Source organism: Lemur catta, chromosome 9 (genome assembly GCF_020740605.2).
Source record: "Lemur catta isolate mLemCat1 chromosome 9, mLemCat1.pri, whole genome shotgun sequence".
In the NCBI taxonomy this organism is placed as follows: domain Eukaryota; kingdom Metazoa; phylum Chordata; class Mammalia; order Primates; family Lemuridae; genus Lemur; species Lemur catta.
Genome location: NC_059136.1, coordinates 61,282,054 through 61,291,132, shown reverse-complemented (window position 1 = coordinate 61,291,132; position 9,079 = coordinate 61,282,054).

Here is a 9,079-nt window from a genome sequence, read left to right as displayed (position 1 = left end):
TACTGAAACAAGAACACATATCAAATTTATGGTGAAACTTGGATGGAAGAATGGTGAAATCATGGATGCTTTACAAAAAGTTTATGGACTTTTTGAAGAAAATCAGAAATTAGCAGTCTATAAATGGATTTCTCATTTTAAGAAGGTATAAAACAATGTTGAAGGTGAAGCCTGCAGTGGCAGAATATCCACATCAATTTTCAAGGAAAACATTCATCTTTTTTGTGCCCTAATTGAAGATGACCAATAATTAACAACAGAAACAATAGCCAACACCATAGACATCTCAATTGGTTCTGCTTACATAATTCTGACTTAAAAATTAAAGTTGAGCAAACTTTCCACTTAATGGGTGCCAAAACTATTGCTCCCAGATCAGCTGCAGACAAGAACAGAGGTTTCAATGGAAATTTTAAACAAATGGGATTAAGATCTTGAAGCATTTCTCTGAAGAATTGTAACAGGAGAGGAAACACAGCTTCACCAGTATGATCCTAAAGACAAAGCACAATCAAAGCAATGGCTACTGGGAGGTGGAAGTGGTCTAGTCAAAGCAAAAAGGGACCAGTCAACAGCAGAAGTCATGGCAACAATTTTTTGGGATTCTCAAGGCATTTTGCTTGTTGACCTTCTGGAAGGCAACACAATGATAACATCTGCTTATTATGAGATGTTTTGAGAATATTAGCCAAGCTTTAGTGGAAAAATATATCACCAGAGTGTACTTCTCCACCAAGACAATGCTCCTGCTCATTCCTCTCATCAAACAAAAGCTTAGGAAAGGAAGGGAAGGAAGGAGAATGAGCTTTTCCATAGATGGCGAATTTGGGACACTAAAGTATAGGGAAGATGATAACAGCTCCCCAAATTGAAGGACAACTTAAGGAAAGACTAACTTGGCAGGAACGTTTTAAAATCAGTGGAAAAGATGTAATTACAATAGAGACAACAGATGGATGAAGCAGAAGGGGACAGAATAAACTTCTTAGCATTTGCTGCCCACAACAAGGAAACAGCCAACAGTAGATGCAATCAGATTCTCCAAGTACATTGGCATTGCTAGGTTTTTTATTCTCATTACTTAAATGATTCTTACAGCATGTGCTGGACTTCATAAGCTTATATGGCTGGGCCAACTTTTCATACTGCACATATTCTGTAGAAATTAATATGTATACTGAAATAGTTGGACAAATACACAACTTGTTGGAGATTTTTTCCACAAAAGCTATCAAACTGAAAGGAAAGTCAAATTCAGGTATAATGGGATTTGCTGAATGTTCATCCTTATCTGGCCCAGGGCTGTGCCAATGTAGGACTAGTAGGAAAGTAATTCTATGTCTATTAGGTGGTTTGCATAAAATCACCATGTATCATTTTCATAGGGCCCCAATTCACTTTCACCAAGTAATTCTAGAGTTAGGAACCCTTCCAAAGAATTCCTGCAGAGCTATACTGGGATAAAATCTGGCCCATTGTGAATATAAAATGGCAATTTTATTTAAACAGTTGTAGCTCCTTGGGTCTTTTCTGGCTGACTCTAATATTGCTCCTTGTCTATATACTTTGGACACATTTTCACTTCCCTCTAGAAGAGTTTTACTGTTTAATCATCTTTCTCTTACCAGCTCCCTCTTCTAGTGAGTTCTGTGTTGGAATAACTTTTCCTTAATGGTCTGTGGGTGAATTTCACAGGAAAGTTATCACTGATGATCTCTAACACATGTCCCTAAATTTGGCGCATTGACTGAGTCACTTAAGCTTCCTATACCATCATTTTTCCAGCTGTAAAATTCAGCTGATAAGTCTTCATGCCTTGAGTTTTTCAGTGGCAAAGGCTTCTGCTGCATAGCCTTCCTACCATTTCTTTGTCCAGAGTAAGTAATGACTTTCAAAGGCCAAGTTATTATAAAAAGGCTGACTTCAATTATTGTTCCACCTGTGTCACTGCTCTGGCAAAGAGAGCCCAACAAAAATCCATGTGACCTGCAAAATCTTTAGCAGTTTTTTTGCAAAGTAATTCTAGTTTATGACTGTGAATCTGACTCAGCTACGCATGGCCAATAATCTTATCATCAGACCTAGCCATCAGGATGAGTTTGTGCTTATCCAATAATAGATTATAATTTAATTTTTTTAAATTATTTTCTTATTGACATATAATAATTGTACATATTTATGGGATACATAATGATATTTTGATATATATAATATATAGTGATCAGATCAAGGTAATTAGCATATTCGTCATCTTAGAAATTTACCATTTCTTTGTGTTGGGAACATTCAATACCCTCTCTTCTAGCTATTTGAAAGTATATATTATTGTTGTTAACTACAGTCATTCACAAGTGGTATAGAACACTAGCACTTATTCCTCCTATCTAGTTGTAATTTTGTATCTTCTAACAAGTCTCTCCCTATCCCTCCCTTCCCTCTACCCTTCTCAGCCTCTGGTATCCTCTGTTCTACTTTTTACTTCTTTGAGATCAATGTTTTTTAGCTTCCACATATGAATGAGAACATGCAGTGTTTAACTTTCTGTTCCTGACTTATTTTACTTAACATAAAGTCCTCCAGTTCCATCCATGTTGCCACAAATGACAAGAGTTCATTCTTTTTTATGGCTGAATAATATTCCATTGTATATATCTATACCACATTTTCTTTATTCATTCATCTGTTCTTGGACACCTAGGTTGATTCCATACCTTGACTATTGTGACTGGTGCTGCAATAAACATGGTGGTGTAGATAACTCTTTGATATACTGATTTCCTTTCCTTTGGATAAATGTCCAGTAGTGGGATTGCTGGATCACATGCTAGTTCTATTTGCTGTTTTATGAGGAAACTCCATACTATTTTCCATAGTGGTTGTACTAGTTTTCATTCCCCCAACAGAGTATTCATTCTGTTTTGTACACATCCCCACCCTATGTGTTATTTTTTTTTTTGTCTTTTTGGTAATAGCCATCCTAATTGGGATGAGATGATACCTTGCTGTGGTTTTGATCTGCAGTTCCCTGATAATTAGTGATGTTGAGCATTTTTTCATATATTTATTGGCCATTTGTATGTCTTCTTTTGAGAAATGTATGTTCAGATCATTGGACTATTTTTTAGTTGAATCTTTTTTTTTATGTTGAGATGTTTGAATTCCTTGTATATTCTATATATTAATCTTGTATTTAATTTTTGTTTAAGACTATTCAAATGCAGTAGTGAGAAGGGGGAAAGCAGAAGAAAGAGTTCAATCTGTAACTAATTTTTGATTAGAGGAAAAAATAGATTGATTTATGCAGCCAACAAATAATTACTGGGTGTGTATTATGTGCATGGTGAGGCATGGTGTGGATGTTGGTTTTCTCCTCAGTGGTGGGAATGAGCTAACCATGGGACTGAGATTTAGGGCTATGAGGAAAGCTGTTTCCATGGCCATGCGTGTTGACAAAGGTGCTTGTAGATAGTGTCTGAGCAAGGCTTTGTCTTTGTTCCACTCTCTGGTACCAGCTTGGGAAGGCCATGACTTTATCCTTTTTCTCTCCCAAGCCCTTGGCCAGAGTAAAGAATCAAACCCACCGCCCTGGGAGTGAATGGTATCCACAGGAGGGCACATCTCATCAGCTACATTGGCCTAGATTCACCACTTTCTGAGATATATCCTAAAAATTCCTTTTAGTCAATCTTGCAGTCTTTCTCTCCCTTTGCCACCAAATGTCCTGAAACAGAAACCCGTGTTTGCTGCCTACATTTTGTACCCTCTTTCTCCCCTCTCTGGTTCATCTTCAGTGCCACTCACTGCGGGCACTGATCACATTGCTTTACTGCTCAGAGCGCTTTGTGGGCTCCCGTAGGTTCATCACATCAAGGTCAAAAAGTTCAAACTGTTCAATTTGACCTGAGACCATTTCTATCTCTTTAATGTGTATTATAACGAGAGAGATAACTGACTTTTATTGAAAACCTAACATGTGTTGGGTATGGTACTAATGCTTTCTAAGTGTTAACTCCTTTTGTTCTCACAACACTGTGAGATTGATACAATTATTAGCCCAATTTACAGATGACCAATAACTGATTCAAAGTCAGCCGTGTCAGGGTGAAACTAGACATCAGGCCTGGACCTGCCTGATTCATTAAGAGCTTTCCACGCCTGCCCCTCTCACAACTTTCTTGGCAGGCTCATCTAACTTGTCCTCTCTCATCTCCTGCCTTAACAGGATGGCCCAGTGCACATGTGGTCATGCCCTGCAACAGTATCTTTTTACACTTTCTGATAGTCCTCAGCGTGCACAGGGGCCTCCAGACCAAATGGAGGCCAAAATCATGAGGGAATACGACTGCAATTCAGAAATACAAGCTTCAGGCTGCAAAAGACACCAGCAGCTATCCCTCCCCCCACACACATGCTGATGACGAGAGAGAGGGAGAGAGAGAGCACACGCACACCTGTGTATATCGTGTCCTGTTGGCAAAGACCTCCTCTGGACAGGTTGGAGGGAGTGTGTCTTCAAATTAATTCCAGCAAATTGCCAAACCCTGGGTAGGCGACCCTGTGCCCTACACACACCACACAACACTGACCTGTCCCCCGCGTGGGGCTCCCCCACACCCTGTGCAGACTTTACCAGGACAAGTATTTTGTTTCATGATCTCAATAGATTGTAAATCCCTCATCTTCCTGTCCGTGTACCGCAGCACTTAGCGGAGCCCGCGCAGCTGCTGCATGGCTCGGTACCACCCCCACCTCTCTGAGAAGCCTCCCCTCGCACCAGCCCACGTGCTGGTTCTCACTCCCCGGCAGGATTAACAAAGCCCTCCCCTGTGTCCCCAGAGCACCACGTTTGGATCCCCAGCAAAATGGTCGTGCTACGGGGAGTTGCATAGAGATCTGTCCCGCCATCTGAGCCCTGTTGCCTCTCCAACCTCACCTCCTTCACTGCCCCTTGCTTTTTCATTTTTTAAATTGTAAATTTACAATTTATAAAGGTATAAATTTATAGGGTACAAAGTGATGCTATGATTTATAAATACAACGTTGAATAACTAAATCAAGCTAGTTAACATATCCACCACCTCAAATACTGAACATTTTTTGTGGTGAGAACATTTGAAATTTACTCTCTTAGCAATTTCGAAGCGTACAATACCCTATTATTAACTATATTCACCACATTATGCAATAGAACTCAAAATATACGTATGTATATACATTCTTCTTGTCTGAGACTTTGTAGCCTTTGGCCATCACCTCCCCCTTCCCCTACTTCCCAGCTTCTATAACCACCATTCTACTCTCTGCTGCCGTGAGTTCAGTTGTTTTAGGTTCCACATAGAAGTGACATCATGCAGTATTTGTCTTTCTGTGCCTGGCTTACTTCACTTAGCATGATACCCTCCAGTTTCATTCATGTTGTCACAAGTGACAGAATTTCTTTCTTTTTAAAGGCTGAATAATATTCCATTGCATATGTATGTACCACATTTTCTTTATCCATTCATCTGTTGATGGACACTTAAGTCGATCCGTATCTTGACGATTGCTAATAGTGCTGCAAGGAACATGGGAGTATGGGCATCCCTTTGACATACTAATTTCAGATCTGTTGTGTGAATACCCAGAAGTGGTACTGCTGGATCATATGGTGGTTCTATTTTAGTTTTTTAAGAAATCTCCACACTGTTTTCTGTAATGGCTGTGCTAATTTGCATTCCTGCTAACAGTGTACAAGGGTTCCCTTTGTTCTACATCCTTGCCAACATTTGTCTTTCATCTTTTTGACGGTAGCCCTTCTGACAGGTGTGAGGTGAGATCCCACTGTGGTTTAGACTTGCAATTCCCGCCTTGCTTTGCTGCTCCCACCATGTTGGGCTTCCCATTCGTTTCTCAACCAAGCATGTTCCCACCTCCGAGCTGTGAACTTCCCTGGAACTCTCTTCCCCCAGAGCCATGTGGTTCACTTCCTCATTCCTTTGGATTTCTTCTCAGGGCCACCTCCTCACAAAGGCTGTCTCCAAGCACCCTATCTAACTAGCACCCCGCTGTCACTCACTAGCCCCCTGCCCTCCTCTAAGCACTGACCCTACCTACCTGATATTAACCTTGTATGTGCTTGTGTAGCTACTGTCCCTTACCATGAAAGGAAAGCTCCTTGAAGACAGGGACTTCATCTAGTCTCTTTTAGAACAGTAATAAGAGCATAACAATAGTAATAAGTAGTATGTTCTCTCCGAACATGATAAGCACTGAATGCGTCTCTGGTGAATGAATGAATGAATTCTTTAGGGGCCTCTAAGAGCCTCAAGAGCCAAGATTGTGTCTACTCATCCTTCAACCTCCAGCATCTGGTATGGTGGGGCTAGGACAAGACGTGAGCTTATTACCTGATTTATGATGCAAATTAGAGGTGTGTGCAGAAAAGCAGCTGACCTTTACTGTCTACAGGTGACAGGCACTCTGCTATCTGCCTTAGGCATAATGTTCTGTTTCATCCCCACAACTTTAGGAAGCAGTTGCTATTGGCCCCACTTAAGAAGGAAGGAGACTCAGTGTCAGAGAGCTGACGCAACTTGCCCAAGGTCACACGGCCAGTGGAGGACAGACTTGGGACGTGAACCCAGCTCTGACATCAATGCCTACGTTCTGTCTTCCAGCCTGTTGCCTCTCTGGAGAGCCCAGCTACATATTTGAAAAAACTGGATATTTGACCCATGCAAAGTCCTCTAATTAATGAAGTAAATCAAAGTAGAAAATGTAGAAAATTTTTTCTAAGCAAGCTATTTTACTTTCTCTGATTTTCAAATTTATTTTTCCCCTAGGTCAATGATATTTTCAGGTTCCCTTTCAAGAGGAAGTAGGATGGAAGTGATAATAAACATGACAGTCATTGAAGCCCATGGTAAATGTAAAATGCTATATCAAGCACAGCAACTGTGAGGCCAATGTCATTGTTATTGCTTTCATGTGAGCCACATCTTTCTCAGAAAAATTAATTAACTTGTTCTTGCAGCTTTTTCAACTTAACCTTAAGGATTCATAAATTTATCTTTTTGTTAAAAAACCAAGGGATTTGCAAATATACACCATTCGCCAGATCTCAAGGAAAGACTTCGTTCCTTAGAAGTGTGCTGTTTGGGCTGTGCCCTTCTGGGTGTGCAGAAGAACCGTGCACCAGACAGAGCTCTTGTTCAAGCTGTGTTCATGGAAGCCTTTTTGGAGAGTCGGGGGGTATTTTGCAAGAGGAGCCAGGCTTGGATGGATTTGCAAAATTACTGATTTTTAAATATTTTGCGTTTTTGTAAGCCTGATTGCCAGATGACGTCATCAGCTCAGTGGTTGTGGTCCATGTGCTCAGAGTCAGTTAAGGACACGTTAGGAGACAGCCACTGTGAGTGTGGACATCTAGGGGCAGAGGGTTATGTTCCTTTGATTCAGTAGTCAGGGTCATCATGTCTGTGTAGGTTTTGCAGTGTGTTGGTCCTGGAAATGAAAACAAATAACATAAAGCAAAGCAAAAACTTGCCTCCACTTGTTTAAGGGCTAACTTGTCTCAGCTTTAAATGCAACCCGTGTGCCCTTGACTGGTCAATGAGTCTCCAGCTTGCACCTCTCACATGGCCTCTGCCCCATCTATCTGCTGCTCCTCTGTCTCCATATGGATGTCTAACAGGCATCTCAGATGTGACATGTCCCCAGCTGAGCCTTAGCTGGCCCCTCACTTGTGCCCACCCACACAAGCTCCTGCTGCCATCAGCCCTGTCTTGGTGATGGCAACTCTACTCTTCTGATGGCTCGGGCCAAAAATCCTGGAGTCACCCTTGACTCCTTTCTCTCTCACTGCACAAGGGCCTATCAGAGATCCTCCCGGCTTTCCCTTCAAAATACAGAACCCAGCCCCATCTCGCCACCTTCCCCACTGCCTCTCTGGTCCTAGCCACCATCACTGCTCACTTGCACTCTTGAAATGGTCCCACTGGTCCCCTGCTTCTGCCCCTTGTGCCCCACCACCCTAATATAGTCCACAAAATGATTTTTTAAAATGGAAGTCAGATCACGATCACATTGTTCCACTGCTCAAAACCCTCTGATGTTTCCCCATATCACTGAGAACATAAGTCAAATTCCTTAGTATAACCTCCAGGGCCTGTCTTACTTTCCCTGGGCTTCTGTAACAAATTACTAAAACCTCAGTGTTTAAAACAGTGGAAATTTATTCTCTCACCATTCTGGAGGTGAGAAGTCTGGAATCAAGATGTCCACAGAGCTTGCTGGGTGTGGTGGCTCACGCCTGTAATCCTAGCACTCTGGGAGGCTGAGGCGGGAGAATTGCTTGAGACCAGCCTGAGCAAGATAGTGTCTCTCTACAAAAAATAGAAAAATCAGCCAGGTGTAGTGGTGTGTGCCTGTAGACCCAGCTACTCGAGAGGCTGAGGCAAGTGGATTGTTTGAGCCTAGGAGTTTGAGGTTGCTGTGAGCTATGATGACACCACTGCACTCCAGCCCAGGTGACAGAGTAAGACCCTGTCTCAAAAAAAAAAAAAAAAAAAAGTCCACAGGGCTGAACTCCCTTTGGAAGCTCTAGGGAGAAAGTGTTCTTTGCCTTTTCCTACTCCTCATGTCTGCTGGCATTTCTTGGCTTGTGGCCACATCTCTCTTTGCACTGTCTTCCCATTGCCTTCTCTTTATGTCTGTCTTATAAGCATAAATGTGATTGCATTTAGGGTGCCAATGTAGATAATCTAGAACAAGCTCCTCCTCTCAAAATGCTTAACTTAATTATATTTTTGCCATAAAAGGGAATATTCACAGGTTCCAGTGATTAGGAACAGACATATATTTGGGGGCAATCACCATTCAACCCATCATAGGGCCCTACATGATCTGCCCCTGTCACCTATCTGGCCTTATCTCCTGCTCCTTTTATCCTTGTTGTCTTCTCTCCACACTCACTGGCCTCCTTACTGTGCTGTACGTAGACCAAGCTCATTCCTGCCACAGGGCCTTTGTATCTGCTGTTTCCTCCTCTAGAATGCTGTTTCTCTCACTTCATTCAGGTCTTTACTAATAAGTTACCTTC